Raw genomic sequence first — 23,121 nt, forward strand, 5'->3', positions numbered from 1 at the left:
CCAAATTGCCCACATCGACCAACATATCCCATCTACACTAGTTCCACCTGCTTTTGTTTTGCCCATATCCCTCCAAACTTGTCCTATCCATGTATCTGTCTAATTGTTTATTAAACATTGCAATAGTGCCTCCCTTAACTATCTCCTCATGCAGCTCATTCCATACGTCCACCACCCTTTAATGTGAAAAGGTTATCCCTCGGATTCCTATTAAATCTTTACTCCTTCACCTTAAACCTATGCCCTCTGGTTCTCGATTCCCCTACTCTGGGCAAAAGACTCTGAATGTCTACCCAATCTATTCCTCTCATTGACATGTAACATAGAAACATAGACATAGAAACATAGAAAATAGGTGCAGGAGTAGGCCATTCGTCCCTTCGAGTCTGCACCGCCATTCAATATGATCATGGCTGATCATCCAATTCAGTATCCTGTACCTGCCTTCCCTCCATACCCCCTGATCCCTTTAGCCACAAGGGTCACATCTAAATCCCTCTTAAATATAGCCAATGAACTGGCCTCAACTACATTCTGTGGCAGAGAATTCCAGAGATTCACCACTCTCTGTGTAAAAAATGTTTTTCTCATCTCAGTCCTAAAAGATTTCCCCTTTATCCTTAAACTGTGACCCCTTGTTCTGGACTTCCCCAACATCGGGAACAAACTTCCTGCATCTAGCCTGTCCAACCCCTTAAGAAATTTGTAAGTTTCTATAAGATACCCCCTCAATCTTCTAAATTCTAGCGAGTACAAGCCGAGTCTATCCAGTCTTTCTTCATATGAAAGTCCTGACATCCCAGGAATCAGTCTGGATAGTAACATATGACTAACTAGATGTAAAAAATTATGTTGTTTAGTTACATTCAATTATTATGAACTGCAAACCATTCTTTCCATTGGAATTCACTGTAACTGATTTGCTGAAATGACTGATGTATTTTCCACCCCTTACCAAGCATTCTGGTGGAATTGACAAATTGTACAACTTATTCTACAAATGCTGAGTAAAAGTAAATGGCAGCAGGCCAAGGTTCAGACTATGAATGTATGATTTAGAACTGGCAATGTACCACTGGTGTGCTAGAGAGACACATGTACTGTCATTGTAAAGCTTCAAAAATGCAGAAGCACAGGTATGCAATCTGCACTGTATGTGCAACGCTATCAGTAATAAATCAGTGTTCTAGCGGTTTCTCTTTTATCCATGCTCTGCAAGAACAGTAAAGTACCATCCAAGACATAGAGAATGATACGCTCTTGGCTGATTTCCATTGACATGTTTTGAAGTGTACAGCTGCTTTGGGCGTTTCATTGCTTTTAAAGGTTGGTGCATTAATATTGTACCAAATAGTTAAGACACTGAACTGCTCCTTCTCATTCTCTTTGGATAACTCACATCATCTTCTGAAACTCAGCCTGAATTCCATTTTTGTACGAGGTTTCAAATACTGATGTTGCATTGTGTTGCAGACTTCTGCCACCTGAGCGAATACATTCAGTTCTACTATTAGTAATTGTGGTCATTTTTGGCTTCACCACTCATGTATTAGTCTTGGAAAAGGGACCATAGGTTGAAACGGGCATTGGGCACTTTGTATGTGGAAATGAGGAACCAGAGACATTTATCTCCTTTACCAAGCCAGTTCTACAAAGTGTCTCTCCAGCAATACTTGTTAATTGCTGGGGGCTTCCACCAGAAGCTATGTTTTAGAAATGTACTTAATTGAATATGGAACCAGACATTCCTAGCGCCGACCTGTGGTTCCACATTGGAAATTACATCACCCCCTAATTGCTACTTCGCTTCCCCTCCCAGTCAATACCTTTCTCCATCTTCCAATTATTATCCCTCTGTCTGAGTAAGACATTGGTGAGGCCACATTTGGAGCATTGTGATCAGTTCTGGGCACCGTTATATGTTGCCAAATTGGAAAGAGTACAGAGAAGATTTACAAGGATGTTGCCAGGACTTGAGGGTCTGAGCTATAGAAAGAGGTTGAGTAGGCTGGGAATATTCCTTGGAGCGCAGGAGGATGAAGGCTGGTTTACAAAGGAAACACAATTCAGTGGGTCAGGCAGCATCTCTGGAGGACTCAGGCAGCATCTCTCTAGGTGTTGTTCTGGGTCGGACTGAATGTAGTAGGGCTGGAAAAGTGGTGGGGGTGGGACAAAGCCAATGAAAGGATGTGTGAATATATGTGAGGGGGGGGGGGGGCAGGAGAGGTGTATCGATTGACAGTCAAATCTCCTGCACATCTTTAAAAGAGTACCATGGAGTCATTTATTTTGACCTGAGAAATCATGCAAGCCTTCAGTTATTGTCTGACCAAAAAAATGCACCTCTAATAATGCATGCCTCTGTTCAGCATTGTAATGTTAGCCTTGAATTCTGTGCTCAAATTTCACTAGTGAGATTTCATTTTAAATGTTTTAAGTCGTATTCACTTTTCAAAATCATACATCAGTTTTGGCAAATTTCCTTTTCAGGAGGATCACAATCCCATTTCATTGTTTAATAGATCAGTCTTTAAAGCTTTTACTTCTGAAATATTTAACACAGTCTGTTTTATCCTTTACAATTTGCTTGTGGTGCCATTTAATCTTCTTTGTATATCTCTGGTGGTCATAATCGATATTCCTACCAAGTCCTTTTCTTAACGTTTTTAAATGTTTTAACTTTTCCCCTTCCCAAAATCTTTTGTAAAACTTCCTTAGTTTTGCACATTAAATATTTCATTTTTGTTGCATCTGGCATTTGTATCTTAAAAAATAAATTTAAAAATAATATTTTCTTGCACATCCTTTCCTCTATATTGTTCCTCCAATGTTAATGTCCTCATACATGTCATAACCACTCCAAAGTTAACTCGTTGAAACTGACATTCTTGCTCCCTTTTATGTGGTCGTTATCTACTCATAAGATTCCAAATAATCTCGTATTGTTGGAGTGCACAAAGTTATGACCATCAGTCTGAAGAAGGGACCCAACCCGAAACGTCACTTATCCATGTCCTCCAGGGAAGCTGCTTGATCTTCTGAATTACTCCAGCACTTTGTGTTTGATAAATGCATCTGCATTTCCTTGTGTCTGCATCTCGTTTTGTTACTTGGATTATAAAAACCTTCAGAAGAACCCATCCAGAATTATGTGGGCATGTGTGTTTTCACTCTGATTATCTTAAGATGAGTGTGCATACTTTCTGGACTAATGCCTGTGCAGATTGTTTAGTATATCTTAATTACTATTAGAAGATTGAAATTCCCCACGGTCGCAGTTGAAGACGAGGCATTAGCTTGCCTTACAACATTGCAACTCTTCCTTTGGACTGTTGGAAGGTTTAAGGCCCTGTCCCACTTTCCCGAGTTACTTATGAACTCTCCCGAGTTTTCCCCTTGATTCGAACTTGGATAATTATGGTAATAGCCATTCGTAGATACCCGGGGCTATTTTTTTTACTCGTGGACATTTTTCAACATGTTGAAAAAACGTCCCGACTTACCTGATGCCCCAAGTTCCTACGGCTGGCATTACGAGCCACCACGAAACATCTACGGACTCCTACGGCCTCATACTGACTCGCTACGGACATTCCCCGCGTTCGAATCAAGGGGAAAACTCGGGAAAGTTCGTGAGTAAAGAGGCTGTCCCATTGTACGAGCTAATTCAAGCGTTTTCCCGAGTTTCCCCTGATTCGAACTTGGAGAATTATGGTAATAGCCGCTCGTAGGTACTCGGGGCTCTCGTTGACATTTTTCAACATGTTGATAAATCTTCACGTCTTCCCGAGCTTACTGCGTTTCCCGAGTACCTGCCATTAGCGTTACGAGCCGCTATGAGACGTCCCGAGCTCCGACGTACCAGCTTCGTGCATTCTACGTGCTTACCACGAGTTTGATTTTTTTTTAAACTCGGGAGAGCTCTTGAATTAGCTCGTACAGTGGGACAGCCCCTTAACTCGGGAAAGTGGGACAGGGCCATTATTGGTCCTGCGAGATTCACTAGTGTACCTGGCCAAAACCAGAACTTGTTATGCATTTCGATTGCAATCAAGCTCTCCTGGTTCATTAACTACTTTAGCTTACTATTTAACGATTTAACTGCACCAAACCATTTGCATCAGCGAGTCCTTTCTGAGCGGTGCTGATGTCTACAAATATCTCTGAACCTTGAAACTAGTTCGGAGGCAACTGAAGCTGACTGCACCCTGTCTAGAAATCTATCAGAATACTTTGGATCTTCCCTGTGGATTCCTTTATTAACAAACAAAAGATTGAGGGAGGTTTTCAGATGTCTCACTGAACCCATTATGAGTTGAAGCAACTATCACAATACCTACTATGAAGAAATAGTCCCATTAGTGCTTCCTACTGATGTTGTACCACAGATATGCCTACTTATTCACTGATAATAGCTCACAGGAAAATCATTAGGGGCCAGACTACCAGTTTAACAAATGTAATTACAGAATTGTAGGGTAGAAGCCCTGTGGGAGTGATTTCCTATCTCAAATGAAAATGATTCATTCAGTTTAGTTTATTGTCATATACAACAGAGTGCAATGAAACTCCTTGCTAACATGAAGCTCTCAGAGTAAAGTATACATACAGTGCATTCAGAAAGTATTCAGAACCCTTCACTTTTTCCACATTCTGTTACGTTACAGCCTTATTTTAAAATGGATTAAATTCATTTTTTTAATCATCAATCTCACACAATACCCCAGAATGAAGAAGCGAAAACAGGTATTTAGAGATTTTTGCAAAGTAATTAAAAAGAAATAACTGAAATATCACATTTACGAAGTATTCTGACCCTTTGCTATGGCACTCAAAATTGTCCGTAGACCTCCGACACATGATTGTGTCGAGACACAGATCTGGGGAAGGGTATGAAACAATTTTTGCAGATTTGCAGGTCCCGAAGAGCACAGTGGCCTTAAATTCTTAAATGGAAGAACTTTGGAACCAACAGAACTCTTCATAGAGCTGGCTGCCCGGCCAAACTGAGCATTTGGGGGAGAAGGGCCTTGGTCAGGGAGATGACCAAGAACCTGATGGTCACTCTGTCAGAGTTCCAGAGTTCCTGTGTGGAGATGGGAGAACCTTCCAGAGGATAACTATATCTGCAGCACTCCACCAATCAGGCCTTTATGGTAGAGTGGCCAGATGGAAGCCACTCATCAGTAAAAGGCACATGACAACCTGCTTGGAGTTTGCCAAAAGGACTCTCAGACCATGTGAAACAAGATTCTGTGGTCTGATGAAACCAAGATTGAACTCTTTGACCTGAATGCCAAGTGTCACGTCTGGAGGAAACCTGGCACCGCTCATCACCTGGCCAATACCGTACCTACGGTGAAGCATGGTGGTGGTGGCAGCATGATGCTGTGGAGATGTTTTTCAGTGGCAGGAACTGGAAGACTAGTCAGGATCGAGGGAAAGATGAACAGAGCAAAGTACTGAGAGATCCTTGATGAAAGCTTGCTCCAGAGCGTTCTGGACCTCAGACTGGGGCGGAGGTTCACTTTCCAACAGGACAACGACCCTAAGCACACATCCAAGACAATACAAGAGTGGCTTCGTGACAAGTCTGTAAATGTTCTTGAGTGGCCCAGCCTGGAACCCGATTGAACATCTCTGGAGGGACCTGAAAATAGCTGTGCATCGACGCTCCCCATCCAACCTGACAGAGATTGAGAGGATCTGCAGAGATGAATGGGAGAAATTACCCAAATACAGGTTTGCCAAGCTTGTAGCATCATAACCAAGAAGACTTGAGGCTGTAATTGCTGCCAAAGGTGCCTCAACAAAGTACTGAGTGAAGGGTCCGAATACTTAAGCAAAAGTGATATTTCATTTTAATTACTTTGAAAAAATTTCTAAACACCTGTTTTTGCTTTTTTATTATGGGGTATTGTGTGTAGATTGATGATTCAAAAAATGAATTTAATCAATTTTAGAAAAAGGCTGTATCATAACAAAATGTGGAAAAAGTGAAGGGGTCTGAATACTTTCTGAATGCAGTGCAGTAAAGATAAATACAACAACAAGAACAAACAGCAGAAACGTGCATGATTGAAGTGTAATTTAAAGTAGTGCATGGGCCGCGGGTGTTGGAAGCAGAAGCAGCAGCGGGGACAGATGCAGACGGGGAGCGGGGATGGCGAGTATTTGCCGGGCTGGTGAGTCGTTCACTGCAGCTCCGGCCATGGAGCAGCCTCAGTGCAAGGCGTTGGAAGTGTTGCGTCGCTGCCATGAGAGTCTCTGTGCCAAATTCGCACAGGTGACCGGCATTGATCAGGCTGAGGCTCGGTGCATCCAGGAGGATAACCAGTGGATGCTGGAAGTAAGTACCAAGCACTGGGTAGAAACGGTGGAAGATAGTGGCCTTCAAATGGGGGTGGTTGCAGAAAGCATCCTGCTTGCCTGCTAGATTTTCACTTACTGTAACTGCAGGAAAAATGATCCCGATGTTGGGGGAGTTCAGAACCAGGGGTCACAGTTTAAGTATAAAGGGGGGGCCAGTTAGGACTGAGATGAGGACAAACTTTCATCACACAGAGAGTTGTGAATCTGTGGAATTCTCTGCCACAGAAGGCAGTGCAGGCCAATTCACTGGATGTTTTCAAGAGAGAGTTACATTTAGTTATTGGGGCTAATGACATCAAGGGATATGGGAAAAAAACAGAAAAGAGGTACTGATTTTAGATGAATAGCCATGATCATATTGAATGGCAGTGCTGGCTCGAAGGGCCGATAGCCTATTCCTGCACCTATTTTCTATGTTTCTATGCTTGAGTATATGGCAATAAAACTCCATCACTTGATTTTGAAGCATTCATGCATGGTGGAGGTATAATGTAGTCATAGAGTGATACAGTGTGAAACCAGGCCCTTCGGCGCAACTTGCCCACACCCACCAACATGTCCCAGCGATGCTACCTGCTTTTGGTCCATACCTCCAAACCTGTCCTATCCATGTATCAGTCTAACTTTTTCTTAAATGTTGGGATGGTCCCTGCCTCAACTACCTCCTCTGGCAGCTTGTTCCATACACCTTTGTGTGGATAAAGTTACCCCTTAAAAAGTTACCGCTTAAAAATACTTCATACATAAAACATTGAAATCATACTTCTACAGTGCACTAAAACATGATTTTAATACATCAAATTTCAAAAAGTTCCTACCCTGGGAGGGGGGACACCCTTCTTCCACACCTCCCCACTCGGTTGCTCCACTCCCTCACCGGGTACCCCCAAGGCCAGTGATCAGTGATCGCTCAACCTCCCCTTTCCAAAACGCTCCAATCCAATTTAAAGCATATATATTGCATTCAAGTGTAAGTTAAAACTCGCTATGGTATGCACCATATTGCACAATTTCAAGCTGAAAAATGCAAAAGTTCCATACCAATGGGAGGGGGACACCCTCCTCCCTCCTCCCCCCCTCCCCCCCCCCCCCCCCCCCCCGGTCGCTATGCTCCCTCGGGCTTGGTCTCTCGCAATTTCTCACTCCCAACTCTCACCCAATGTTGGCAGCCCTGGGGAATGACCAGGATGGGAGGCATCCTTGAGCATACTTTCAGCCTTCCTGATACAATGAACTGTGAAGATGGACTGAATGAAGCCTGTGATGGACTGGGCTGTGTTCACCACTCTCTGGAGATTTAGGAAGTTAAGAGCAGAGTAGCTGCCATACGAGGGTGAGATAAGAATACTTTCTTCAGAATTTGTGTAGAGGGTTGAGAGAATCCCCTTGGACATGCTTAATCTTCTAAGAAATTAAATATACTGATGCAATCAGCGTATCAATGTGAAGGGACCAGCTTAGGTTGCTGATGATGTAGATACCAAGGAACAATCATTTCTACAGCAGCTCCATTGATGAGAATAGGGTTGTATTCACCTCCCTTGGTTTCTCAGTTCAACAACCAATTATTTTATCTTGTTGACATTATGGGTGAGGTTGTTATCCTGACCGTAACACAGGGTTCTTGATCTCTTTCCTGTACATCTTCTCGTCCTTGTTGTAGCTACAGCCGACAACAGTTGTATCATCGGTGAACTGAAAGGTCGATTGTACTTGCACGCCCAGTCATGGGTGTACAGAGCGTAGAGCAAGCGACTAAGCGCACAATCCTGAGGGGCACCCTTGCTGTGCGTCAGTGTAGAGTGTACTGAAGAAAGCTCAGGATGTGTACGTTCCCGTTAGAGTGAAGGGCAAAGCAGGCAAACGTAAGGAAGCTTGGCTGATGAGGGAAATTGAGACATTAGGCAAAAACAAGAAGGATGCATGGGGCAGGTATAGGTAGTTGGGATCAAGTGCATCCTTGGAGGAGTTTCGGGAATTAAGGAGTAAACTAAAAATGGAAATCAGAAGAGCAAAACGGGGCCAGGAGATAGCTCTGGGTGGTAGCATTAAGGACAATCCCAAAGGATTTTATAAATACACTAGACCAAGTGGGACCAGTTGGGTCCCTGTCACATGGGAGGCCTGGTCCTCCAATGCAATCCGTTCCCCCAACGCAATATTCCACCACTCACCCATAGCCCCCACGGAAGGCCTGGTCCTCCAACGCAACCCGTTCCCCAACGCAATATTCCACCACTCACCTGTTTTTCCAATGTACTATTCCACCACTCACCCATAGCCCCTAACTGCGCAGAGGCGGATCATTTCCCCTTATCCTCTAGCACTCCCTCCCCCTCCTCTTCACCCTCCCTCTTTTTAAACTTTAAAAAATCCAATTCCCTTTCCCTGCCCCTGCCCCTGCCCACTGTTTCAAATGACAGGACTCGGTGTCCTGTCTTTGTAACATTGTAACGGGCATGGGCAGCAAGTTGGAATTGGATTTTTTACAGTGAGAAGTTAAACTTTGCTTTTTTTTTAAATGTAAATGAGATCCCATTGTGATGTTATTGTTGGGTGGAGCACAGCCTATGGGCAGTTTATGTAAATGAGATCCCATTGAGACGATATAGTTGTTAACTGCCACTGCAACTTTAAATATTTTTCAAAGTGGATTTTGTAAAGTTTAAAATGTGAATAACTTGTAATATATACCATCAATCTGAACGAAACTTGATGCAACACACCACAGTACAATAAGATTCCAGCACTCCCCTGCCTCCCTCAGCAGTGAGCTTTAAAAAAAATCAATTTGCACTTCCCCTGCATGTTGCAATAGCAATTCGCCCTCCCCCTCATGTGAGGTGAAATGTTCAGAGTGTTCCTGTGTTGCAACATTGTATCAAAGTATGTTGGAAGCTGGCCGGAATGATTTTAATGAAAAATGTGAATCAGAATACACGGCTCTCACTTAACCTTTTTTCCCTGTTGCCAGCCGTGCAACCTAGGCAGCTTTTTAGGTTGCCAAATGACAGTTTAGGTGGTCATTTAAGACGGCTTGCATGACGCCTGCAATAATATACCTGGACGAAGTGCGTAGTTACCAGTCGGAATTATGCTCAATGAAACATTAACATATTATTTCAGCTTGAAATAAAGTCACAAACTAAACATATTCACCAATCAAGACATGATATATACCACAATGACATGCAGCAAAATTATAATACAGTATCTCAACTCTTTTTACACATTGCAATTAATGCAATTTATATTATTTCTTTCCACTTCCAAACAAAAATGTGGTTGGATTATTCAGCGTATGATCAACCTGTGTCAATAAAACCTGCTGCAGTGCAGGGCACCCCATTCGCTCCGACCCTCCGTCACCCTGCACCTAGTATCTTTACCCCGCATTACAGCTTGTTATCGCCGCCAACACAAAATGTCACATTCCTTTACTCCAGAGATGCTGCTTGACCCGCTGAGTTACTCCAGTTTTTTGTGCCTATCTTCGGTATAAACAAGTATCTGCAGTGCCATGCCGGGCAAAATGACTCGGCATTCACGTTGCCCGGCGGCACTTTGGGTGGTCATTGGCACCCGGGCAACCGCTAATTTAGAGCCCTGGAATATGTCTGCTCCCCCAATGGTATGGACTCCAAATGCAATATTCCACCACTCAGCAATTCCCCCAACGCAACTTAACCCGTTCCCGAATGTAAGATTCCAGCACTCCCCTGCCTCCCTCAGCAGTGGACTTAAAAAAAAAATTCCATTGCATTTCCCCTGCCTGCTGCAGAAGTTCCAATTGGCCCTTCCCCTCCTGTTGAAAACTCCCATTGAGGAGAAAAGTTCAGAGTGTTTCTGTCTTGCAACTTTGTATCGAAGTGTGTTGGAAGCTGGGAGGAAGGAATTTAACAGTAAAAATGTTCGTTCATTCGCTCGTGTGTCAGACGACATATTGCTCTCTGTTGGCTTCTGCCGACGTCCAACATGTTGACAGAATTGGTCACCCGACGCGTCACAGAGTGCACCGTGTCGTGGTTTCCGGGGATTGCCATGAGGAGGCTTCTGTCATGATCCCCAAAAATTTCATTAAAGTTGCCATTTTAAAACTGTAATCACGAATAACTTGTGAAATATAGTATGAAATCTTCAGCCGATCACTGCTAGCCGAGCCATTGTGACATCATCAGTCGTTGTGATAACAAGCTGGTTGTTTTAAATTCAGTCTTTTGATTTTTTTAAACTTTAATTAGTAATAAGTCGAGAATAAGTCGAGAAATAAAGCATAAAGTGTTCAGTGAAGGTAATCTCTGCATAGAGGGGAAAAATGAAAATCAGAATATGGAAAAATGTGAATCAGAATATGTAAAAATATAATCGTTACCGCGTAGTATTTTCGCGAAGATATAAAGACAACCACATATACACACACATATACACACATACAAGATCAGAGTTTTAATAAGTATTAGACCAAGTGCAGATGCTCCCCCAACGCACCAGTTCCCTACCCGTAGCCCCCACGGGAGGCGTGGTACTCCAACTCAAGTCGTCCCCGAAAGTAAGGTTCCAGCACTCCCCTGCCTCCGTCAGCAGTGCTCTTTAAAAAAATTCTAATTGTACTTGCCCTGCGTGTTGCAATAGCAATTCACCCTCCCTCTGCTAGCCAAGCCATTGTGACATCATCAGCTGATTATTGAGTATTGAGTATAGAAGTTGAGAGGTCATGTTGCAGTTGCATAAGACGTTGGTGAGACCGCATTTAGAATATTGTGTTCAGTTCTGAGCACCATGTTATAGGAAAGATATTGTCATCCTTGAAAGGGTTCCGAAAAGATTTATGAGGATGTTGCCAGGACTAGAGGGTGTGAGCTATAGAGAGAGGTTGAATAGGCTGGGTCTCTATTCCATGGAGTGCAGAAGGATGACGGGAGATCTTATAGAGGTATACAAAATCATGAGAGGAATAGATCGGGTAGAAGCACAGTCTTTTACCCAGATACAAGGACCAGATTCAAGGACCAGATGACATAGGTTCAAGTTGAAGGGAAGAGATTTAATAGGAATCCGAGGGGTAACTTTTTCACACAAAGGGTGGTGGGCGTATAGAACAAGTTGCCAGAGGAGGTAGTTGAGGCTGGGACTATTCCATCATTTAAGAAACAGTTAGACAGGTACATGGATAGGACAGGTTTGGAGGGATATGGACCAAGCACAGGCAAGTGGAACTAGTGTAGCTGGGACATTGTTGTCCGGTGTGGGCGAGTTGGGCCGAAGGGCCTGTTTCCACACTGTATCACTCTATGACACTATGAGTAGAGGAAATATTATGACCAACTCTAACTCCGATTATGGCCAGTTGATGGACACACGATTTCATAATTCATCCATGGACTCGATCTGGGCTGGCTGCTTTCCGAGAGTAGCTTTCTGCTTTCTGAAAGCAGATCTGACATCTGCAACGTGGATGTATGTGTCAGAGCCAGTGGGAGTTGGGGGATGCGTTTTTAGGGAACTTTGTTTGCTGGTTTTGAGAAGGAGTAGAAATGGTGCCACAATAGTGTCAATAATAGTAGTAATAATAATAATATTGCGAGCACAAAATTGCCAAGTAGCAAAAATATGAAATATTTTAATGACTTTTTGTCCTCTGACAAGATAAATTATTAGGCATGATTGTGACTCTGCGAGTAAAGCAATAATGCAAATTCAATCTTAATTATTGTAGTGATTTTAAATGTTGTGCTTTATTGAAAAATCCACATGATAGATTAGCGTGAACTAAAATCTAGCAGTATTTCTGATGAATCTGACTCCTGAAACTCTAAACCACCCATGTTTTCAATCAACTCGCGGTGCTTCTGTGGTTATTTTCTGCTAACCATTCTGGTCACTCTTTACAAATTGTTATCCCGATAGATCTGCCTTGAAATCTAAATTATTGCAGGTTGCCTCCAAAATTCCATGCTACTCTTTTAAAAATAATGCCAGGATGAAAATACTTCCAAGAACCATTTAAGAGCTTCATGTTTCCTTGTGAATTGGCAGTCTTTTTAAATCTCAGCTGTGTGTAACTTAACACATACATAAACATTTCTAAATTATCCCAAATTACTAGCAAACCCTATGCTATGGTGAAAGTTTGCACTTACTGAATTCACAAATCACTACCCAAAATTAGGTACTGAATAAAATTTGCCTTCACAGAATTTATTTGAAATAAATTAATAAATCAATAAATTATTCGTCATTTTTCAACTCGTGTTTCCTGACCCATGTGGAGATGACGTGGCTTTGAGTTATCGAAAATAGAGATGCAGGCTTTTTTCTGTAATTGCAATGGCCCCGTCACGTGAGGGGAGGGTGGGGTTTTGGGCGGTGGTTGCCTGTATAACTAAAAGTCAGCTCCTGGAGTGGTTATGTAATAGTGAAGCATGATGAAGCATATTGAAGCAAAAATAGCACATATTTCTAATGCTATTCTCCATATTAATAATTTTTTTTGTGCCATCATAAGGAGAAGGACCAATTATGTTTTCAGTATACAGAGAAAAAGGTTAGGCACTGTGCTGCTTCTCGATGTCTAACTACCAGCTATGTAATTTTATTGTGTGAGATCTTCAAAAAGGAATAAAACTGTCTGCTAAGCTTGGTAGTGAACTTAATTCTTTATTGGGTAATTCATAGAAACATAGAAAATAGGTACAGGAGTAGGCCATTCAGCCCTTAAAGCCAGCACCGCCATTCAATATGATCATGGCTGATCATCCAAAATCCTTACCCCGTTCCTGCTTCCTCCTCATATTCCTTGATTTCCATTCAGCCACTTGTTATTCCCTTAAAGTCGATAAAGGATTAACAATTTTCAGAGAGTAGAACAGAGTTTTTTCAATGGAGAACTGGCGAATACAGAATTGAATTCATTAAGCGGAAGCTAAATAACTGCACATGATTATACTATCTTGAGTGGTTTGTCAGTGCGGCATCAATCCCATGGGATCTCATTGAAGCCATTGGTCGATCTCCAGATGACTTAAGATCCTGATTCTAGATATTCAGGCTCCTGAATATGCAGATATAGAAAACGATCACGTCCAGGTTCAGGAACAGCTTCTTCCCTTAGCCATCAGGCTATTAAACACTACAACCTACAAATAAGCTCTGACCTACATAAACTTGGAGGAGTGTGTTTTGTCTATTTGCACTATTATTGTTTTTTTTTCTGTCTACGTAGTTTTTGTTTGTATCTATCTATCTATCTATCTATCTATCTATCTATCTATCTATCTATCTATCTATCTATCTATCTATCTATCTATCTATCTCTCTATCTCTCTATCTCTCTATCTCTCTATCTCTCTATCTCTCTATCTCTAAAACCCATCTTGTTTCTACATTTCTATATTTGTATGTACCTATATTTGCGCAAAAACGGTACATGTTAGCACTACAATTTTTGCACCACCTTACTCACCATTGTCCTGTGATCTCAATTAAACAAGTTTTGTTCAGATTGATGGTAAATGTTACGTTATTGACATTTAAAACAAAAAAAAACACTTTAAAAAACTTGCCCTGCCCGTCACCAGTTCCATTCCACAATGACATCACAATGGGATCTTGTTTACATATTGTCTTCCCCTCAGTAGTGTTCAAAAGGGAACTGCAGATGCTGGAATATCGAAGGTACACAAAATTGCTGGAGGAACTCAGCGGGTGCAGCAGCATCTATGGAGCGAAGGAAATAGGCGACGTTTCGGGCCGAAACCCTTCTTCAGACTTCAGTCCATAGATGCTGCTGCACCCGCTGAGTTCCTCCAGCAATTTTGTGTACCTTCCCCTCAGTAGTGTTCCACCCCACAATGACATCACAATGGGATCTCATTTACATACAAAACAGTACTCCACCCCACAATTACATCACAATGGGATCTCATTTACAAAAAACAGGTGACGAGTGGGGTGCAGGGAGGGAAGGAGTCACTGGGGGTAAGGGAAAGTAGAGGGAGGGAGGGGAGGAGGAGAGGGGGAAAGTAGGAGGGTGAAGAGGAGGGGGCGGGAGTGTTGGGGAATGAGGGGCAATGGAGGAGGATAGGGGTAGGGATGCTGAGGTAATAGAAAAGGGGATGGGGAAGAAAGAGTAGGGGAGGGAGGGGGTGAGAGGAAGAAGCAGAAGAGGGTGGGAAGAGAGAGAATATAATTGAGGGGAATAGGGGACTGAAGAAGGAGAGTGAGATGCGTTCACATTCATCTTATATTTTACAAGTTATTGTCACGTCAGCGCAATTGGGGGCTATGGGCCAATGGTTGAATATTGCATTGGGGGACCAAGCCTCCCGTTTGACAGGGATCCGATGGGTCCCACTTGGTCTAGTATATTATCAAAACTCTCATCTTGTTGTTTGCCGGTTTGTACGTACCTATATTTGCGTAAACACCAGTACACGATAGCGCTACAATTCTTGCACCACCTTACTCACCATTGTCCTGTGATCTAAATTAAACAAGTTTCGTTCAGATTGATGCTATATTTTACGTTATTGACGTTTAAATCTTTAAAAAAAAACACTTTAATAAACTTGCCCTGCCCGTCAGCAGTGTTCCACTCCACAGTGACATTACAATGGAATCTCATTTACATAAACTGCCTGTCAGCAGTGATCCACCCCACAATTACATCACCCCTCCCCCCCCCCCACACCACCCCCACCCCCCCACACACATACCCCAACAAAAATAACAAAAACTACATAAAAACATAGACATAAAATAATAAAAACGCAGACGGACTGCAGAGGCCGCTGCTGACGAGTGTCGCGCCGCCTACCGGAAACCTACCGGGTCGGGTCTCCGTTGTCGTTGGGGCTGCAACGAGGAGCGGCCTCCAACAGGAAGACCGGGGGCTGTGGTGCCGACTACTCACCTCACCGTCACGGAGCTGGCCGAGTCCAGAGCGGGTGGAGCTGTGGTGGACGCTGCTGCGACCCGACCCCCGGAGATTCGGTGGCTGCAACTGCGGGTTTGGCGGGCGGCACCGGGAGCCCGCGGGTCCCTGGAGGGAGACCGCTTTTCGGGGCTTCCGCAGCGGCGACTTCTCCCGCCCGAGTTGCGGGGTTGAAGAGCACCTGGAGCGGGGCCTTACAGCACCGCCCCGCGCGGCCTGGAATGGCGGCGGGTCTCTGCGAGCGCGCGCCGGGGGCTCTAACATCAAGACCCGGTGCGCGACCTTGCATCACCCGGCGTGGCTTTAATGGCCACGGGACAATCGCCATCGCCCGCCGGGGGCTTTGACTTTGACTTTGACTCTGACATCGGGGGGGAGAGTGCAGTGGAGAGAGAAGTTTTTTTGGCCTTCCATCACAGCAATGTGATGGATGTTTATGTAAATTATGTTGTGTCTTGGGTCTATTTGTTTGTAATGTATGGCTGCAGAAACGGCATTTCGTTTGGACCTCAAGGGGTCCAAATGACAATAAATTGAATTGTATTGTATTGTATAATTGTACAATGGGATCTCATTTACGTATTGTCTTCCCCCAAGCAGTGTTCCACCCACAATGACATCACAATGGGATCACAATGGGATCTCATTTACAAAAACTCAGTTTTTAAAACCAGGTGACGAGTGGGGGAGCAGGGAGGGAGAGGGGTTATGGAGGGAGGGAGTGACTGAGGGTATGGGAAAGGAGAGGGAGGTAGAGGTGAGGGAGGGAGGGGTTGAGGGGAGGGTGGGGATAGGGTAGGAAGACGGATGACTAGGTAATGGAGGGGGGAAGAGAGAGGAGGGGAGGGAGGGTTGAGGGGAGGAAGCAGAGGAGGGTTGGTGGAGGGTGGGGAGTTGGAGGATAATGGAGGTGAATAGGGGACTGAAGAGGGAGAGTGAGATGCGTTCATATTGATCTTATTTTTTACAAGTTATTGCCACATCAGCGCAGTTGGGGGCTATGGGTGAGTGGTGTAATATTGCGTTGGGGGACCAGGCCTCCCGTGTGACAGGAACCCAACGGGTCCCACTTGGTCTAGTATTTATATATATGTGATGAATGAGTGTGTGAATGTATGTGTGCACGTGTGTGTATATGTATATATATACACTTTTTTTGTTATATTGTTGACAGCGTACTATTTTTACATATTCTGTTGTATTGCTGCAAGTAAGAATTTCATTGTTCTGTTTTGGACATATGACAATAAAACATTCTTGACTTTATTCTTCAGCAGTGGGATGTGTTATTCCTCGGTGATTGGGGATTGCAGCCTGTGTAAGCCCTCATCTTCTTGCTCAGAGACTATGGCAGTACACAATAGATAATATAATAACAATTTAAAAACTAGGTTCAATAAATAAAAAATCCCAATATAATGCAAACAAAGCAAAAGTCCCAAATGCACCCAAGACAGTTCGGAGTTCAAAGATTAATTGATATTTGTAGTGTTCAATAGCCAAGTTCAAGATGGTTGTTGGGAAGAGGTTATTCCTGAACCTGGAAGTTCCAGTAGCATTTGCTCCAGCTGGTGCCATTCGTTGGGTTACTGGAATGTATAAACGTCACCTGCAAACAAGCTATAATTATGAGCTGCTCAAAGATGTTGAGTGGGATACATTTATTATATCGATTAGTTTATGGCCATATACACCAGAGTGCAATTAAATTCCTTGTTGGAATGAATCTCACAGATTAAACAGGATTCATGGTAATATCAACAATATATTCATATACGACAATACATACCATTACAAAGCAGCTGAATGGTGCGAAGATTGTATTGCAACCCGAAGATTTAAAGACCGTTTAACCACACAAAGCATTATTTAAGCCAAACCTCATCAAACATCTACAAAGGCTCATTCATAGTATGGATTCTGAAAAATGATCAGTGACTGGAAAACTTAGCTATGTGTATTCTCGTTCTCTACGAGTACTTCTTCTTGCCTATGGCGTGCACAGCCTAAAGTTGTAGGTCAACTTGTTTTTTTTTTTTAATCTATTTGTTTGTACACATCAGGTTGATTGCATAAGTCGAAACAGGGTGGACCACGTGAAGGTTGCAATCTCCCACCCCTCTACGAGTACTGAGCTTGTTTGTAGCTTATCTACTTTTGACTTTTATTGAGATCAGATTACTTCACAAGGTGTAGTCAAACCTACAACAATTTTAGTCTAAAACAAAAAACAAAATTGCTGGAAATACTTGGTAGGTCGGGCAGCACCTTTGGAGAAACGTTTTAGATTGATGAACTTTTTGTCCATATGGCTCGGTATTGCACAACTTATTGCATTTCACATCTAAGCCATCTGAGGGAGCTCTAAGTGCAAGGATGTACTAATAGTAATTAATGTGTTCTTTGAGGAAAAAGGTGATGAAAAAATCATGATTGCGGCAATATTCTGTGGTAGTTGCAGGGTTTAAATTGATATGTTCAATTATAAGTTACATATAAAATTAGATCTTGCTGTTTTATTAAGGAAATCAAAAATGAAAAAGATAGACACAAAGTGCTGGAGTAACTCAGTGGGCAGCATCTCTGGTAAAAAATGATGGGTCTGGGCCTCCTCCATTTCCAGAGTGAGGCCACACACATATTGGAGGAACAGCACCTCATATTTCGCTCAGGTAGCTTACAACCCAGCGGTATGAACATTGAATTCCTTAATTATAATAACCTACTTACACTCCTCTCCCTTCTCCTCCCCCTCCCCCTTCCTGCACCCTAGTCGTCTTAGCAGCTCCACATTTCTCCGCGTTGTATCTCTCTTGAGATCACACTTTCCCTCGCCAACAATAGACCTACCAGGCATCGCCCTGCCTGAGGTCATTTGTGGCTGGCGTTGATTGGTCTTTTCTCACCACCAGGTCTTCATCCCCCCACCACTGTTGAATGATCAGACCCACACATATAACTCATAGTCTTTATTGCAGTACAAGCGGAGGGAACACAACATGCTTTCATCACCATGGTCTGCATCAAATCTAAAGAGAGAGAGTGACGCACTGGCTACAGGATTGGTGTGCCCAGTGTAGGGATAAAGATATGGACTGGACTACATAAGGAATGTGTAGCATGCATAATATGTGTGGTGATATATATAGTAAAGACATACTAATCTACATCCTTCCTCTTAAAGAATGAACTACTAATAAAATAGATATGATAATCACATACAAAATGTAGGTACTACTGATTACATAAAGTACATATAGTATGTGTAAGTAAGCTGGAGGGAATTTCAAACGTAACCCGGGTACTTTAAGGTGGGCTTGCAGATGCGACCTGCATGCGTACGGTACAGTCCTGCATTTTCTCCCGTCACCAGACATGCGATTGGTGGTAGAACAGGTGCAGGAGATTGAAACAACATTCCCGGCGATGAAACTGGAGACCTTGGCAGGGGTCGAAGCGGCGTGGCCATGGGTGAAATGACTGGATCAGGAGCGGATGGTAGTGGTGGTATGGTCGGGCCGATGCTGCTGGATGGGGATGGAAGTATACCTGTGCGGTCAGGATAATACGGAGGTGGTGCTGGTCCATTCACAGGCAGGATGTGCTGTCTATTACGTCTGTAGGTGCCGCCATCGGCATTGACCAAATATGAACGTGGTTCAGAAGCAGTTCCAGAAATTACATTGAGGCAGTCGTGGCCCTTTTCGGTTTGTAGACGGACCACCTATCCCTTGGCTAGTGGTGGAAGTCGTCTGCTCGTCATGTCATACCATCCTTTTTGAACGTTACGCTTTTGTTGTAGCCTGGACTGGTTTTCGGATGGTGGGATCACTTGCGGTACTCCTGACATCAGGTACTGTCTGTGTGGAGATTGCATGTTCTCCCTGTGACTTGTACGTATCCTTCGGGTGCTGTGGTTACCTCCATCATTCCAAGGACGTGCGTGGTTGTAGATTAATTGGCATCTGTAAATTGCCCCTAATGCGTAGGGAGTAGATGTGAGCGGGTGATCGATGTTTGGTATGGACTGAGATTTAGACACATGTTTATGTGTGTGGTAACATTGGCCTTCTAGACTTTGATGTGCTGCTGATAAACAGAGAATGGATCTCATCTTTGAGTGTCATCAAGGATGTCTAACATATTTGTACATTAGACTTTACCCACAGTCAAAGGAAAGTCAAGGAAAGTCTTGTGAGATTTTTATATTCTTCATTGGTGAAAGGCGTTGAGAATGCAAATAGTAAAAATATTATATTTTCTGAGTGGCACTGTCTGGGACATAGACTTGGCTTATTACTGGTACAATAGAAGTGGATTGGACTTTCCCTTTTCACACAAATGACCCTAATTACCACCAGGTCCTATTCCACAGCCAGAATAGAATGGGACTCATCCAACTATGCACCAGGTTGTTGAACAAAACAAAAAAATGTCCACACCAACTTGATGTGCATCTCTTCATCTCCCAAACTAGTCATATTTAGATGGATATGCTCTTTTTGCACTTTTTGGGGGGGATGGATCTAGTATGGGAGGGATTTAATAGTCCATTTTAAAGATAATGGTAAAAATCTTGTCAGTTGGCATTTTTAAAGCTTTAATCGCGAATAACATGTCAAATATAAGATGAAATCTTCAGTGAAGATGATCACTGCTAGCTGAGCCATTGTGACTTACGTTCTTACGTTCATCAGTTGAAGTTGGTGGTTTTAATTTCAAAGTCTTTTGACTTTTTTAGACTATTAATCAGTAATGTCGATAATAAGTCGAGAAATAAAGCATAAAATGTTTAGATAAGGTGATCCCGGCCTCGAGGGGAAATATGTAAATCGGAATATGTAAAAATGTTATTGTTACCGCGTCGTGTTTTTGCGAAGATGTAAAGACAACCACATATGCACATATTCGCACGTTCAAGATCAGACTTTTAATAAGTATATGATGAGATATATATATATATATAAACAAACAAACAAACAATAATAGTGCAAGAAAAAAATAATGCCCCCTATGTAGTTCAGAGCTTATTTGGAGGTTGTTGTGGGCCTACCAGGGCACCTCCCTGCCTGGCCTGAATGGTCCTAGGCTTTTCTCGCCTCCAGCTCTTCACACCAACCGCTTTGTAAAGGCTGGGACATGCTTGACAGATCTGATTTAACATTTTAGGGATGTGACTGTGACAGAGGAGTGTTAATGAATATAATTTAAGCAAATTTCCAGAATGCATTTGATAAAATCCCCATAAGTGAATACCAGTAATTAGTTTTAGTTTAAGAGATACAGCATGGAAACAGGTCCTTTGCCCCACCGAGTCCATAACTCTACCGCTGCACTACCGTGCTGCCCCTTATTGGATTGGAGGCAACTTATTGGGCTGTCTAAGAAATTGGATGGACATTGGGAAAGCTGGAGTGGGGTAAATGGAAATCCTTCAAATTGGCAAGATATGATGAGTGGAATCTGTGTTGGGCCACACAGTTATTCACCAGAGTTATAAATTACAGATATTGCAATAAAGAGCTAGGTATCCAAGTCCGTTGATGCAAAGTTAGCATTCAGTATTATCTTCAGTATTGACAAAGACAAAGTGATAACGTTGGAGTCATAGACCCATACAGCATGGAAACAGGCCCTTCGGTCCACTTCATTCATATTGATGCCCCATCCAAGCTGGTGCCATTTGCTCGTGCCTGCCCTATTTCCCTCTAAACGTTTTCCTATCCATGTATAATTAGATTAATTAAAAATATCATGGAGGAGTACATAAAATAGTAAAACAGCTTTGTGGAGTAATTGGACTTGAATACAAGGAGATAGAAATTAGAATAGAATTTAGAATAGAACTTAGAATTGAATTTATTTGCCACACAACCAGGGTCGGTGGAATTTGGGTTGTCAGCAGCGATACAATAATAAAGAACACACAACCACAATAAAAATGTAACACAAACATCCACCACAGCATTCATCACTGTGGTGGAAGGCACAGAACTTGGCCAGTCCTCCTCCATTTTCCCCCGTGGTCGGGACCTCCACCCTCCGCAGCCGTTGCTGCGGGCGTCCAGATGGTAAGGGACAAGGTCAAAGTCAAGGTAAGTCCAGGATCGGCTCTTCCCCACCGGAGACCGCGGCTTCAGGTTGGTGTAGGCTGCAGGCCGGCGGTCGAAGATTTAAGGTTCCCGCCGCGCCGCAGCCAGAAGCACCGCAGACCGCAGGGCCGATGGTCGAAGCTCCCCTCCAGGGGTGATGGTAAGTCCATGCCGCACCCGCGGTAGAAATTGGCCGCGGGCCGGCCGTGATGGCTTCTTCTTCCCCCGGGTCCCCCACGAGGGATCCCGGGCTGCGGACGCCACGCCATCTGGAGCTCTGCAGACCGCGGCTTCAGGCTGCCAGCTGCCGCGGGCCAGCGAAGCGGAGCGCTCCCCTCCAGCGAGCCCCAGCGAGGGCTCGCCCGCTCCACGCCGAGAGTCCATGCTGCGCCCGCCGCTGAAGCCCCCGGGCACGTCTCCGGAAAAGGCCACGCCGATCCTCGTTGTTAGGCCACGGGGGAGGCGACCTGGAAAAAGTCGCCTCTCCGTGGAGGAGGCGACCGAAGCGGTTCCCCCCTTACCCCCCACACCACCCCCCACACAAGACACACAAAGGAACATTAAAACAAACTTTAAAACATACTTTAAAACATACTAAAAATCGAAAAGACTAACGCGCTGCTGACAGGCGCAGCCACTGCAGCGCCCCCTAAGAAAATAATGCCACAGTTGGTACTTTCCCTTGCAAATGCAAGAGATGTAACACACGTCCCTATACATCCTCCCTCAACTCCATCCAGAGACCCGAGCAGTCCTTCCAGGTGAGGCAGAGCTTCACGTGAACCTCCTCCAACCTCATCTACTGCATCCAGTGCTCCCAATACAGTCTTCTACACATCAGCGAGACCAAGTATAGACTCTGTGACCATTTCGCTGAACATTGATGCCTGGTCCGCCAAGGCCTACTGGATCTCCTGGATACTAATGATGTTAACTTCTCATTTACTCCTCAAGAGTCATTTGGAAACATTCTCACCTGCAGAGGATGGTAGAAATATGGAAATCCCTACATCAAATAGCTATTGGTGCTAGGTAATTTGTTGTTTGTGAACCTGAGTTTAATGGATTTTGTTAACTGGAGAAAGGAGTGGATCTGGGCTCATGGAAAAGTCACCAATCAGCCCTGGCCTGATTAAATGTTGGCACAGGCTTGAATGGTTAAATCGCCTACTGTTCCTAATGACTTATTCCTATTCTGGCATTCCATTCTGGCTGTGTTTGTAATCCTGCACAATTCTGCTTGAGTGCAAATCACTGCTGCAGAGAAGATAAAAAGGCTATTTGAATGGAAATTGGGTAAGGATGTAATTGTGCTTTTGTGCTCTTTTATGCATTTAAATTAAGTTTTTCCCTAGAAGCCAAGTTATATGACACTTACCTTTTTTCATAGTTCCTAATGTGTACAGTTTTATGTACAAAAAAAAAGCCACACAGTCTGTCCTTGTACTTGTGTCATGTACAATTTGTTGAAACTATTGCAAACAAGCAGTCTTTGCTGAAATATTCTCTCATTACAAAATCAAATTCTCAACTGAGACCGGTAGGATATAGTAATGTGCACCAGTTTAATTAATTTTTACTTATTTAAATATTTAGATAACTAATTTAATTGAACTGAATTAACTGCAAGTTAGAATTTCATAGAAACAAAGAAAATAGGTGCAGGAGGAGGCCATTCGGCCCTTCGAGCCAGCACCGCCATTCATTGTGATCATGGCTGATCAT

General features: G+C 43.4%; 1 protein-coding gene across 2 annotated transcripts in view; it reads left to right on the plus strand.

The window, feature by feature from the left end:
• The window catches only part of dync2h1 (dynein cytoplasmic 2 heavy chain 1), a 413,286-nt gene that overhangs the window by 378,059 nt on the left and 12,106 nt on the right, over positions 1-23,121 (plus strand). The window lies entirely within an intron of this gene.

This window comes from Amblyraja radiata, chromosome 6, assembly GCF_010909765.2.
Source record: "Amblyraja radiata isolate CabotCenter1 chromosome 6, sAmbRad1.1.pri, whole genome shotgun sequence".
Lineage (NCBI taxonomy): Eukaryota > Metazoa > Chordata > Chondrichthyes > Rajiformes > Rajidae > Amblyraja > Amblyraja radiata.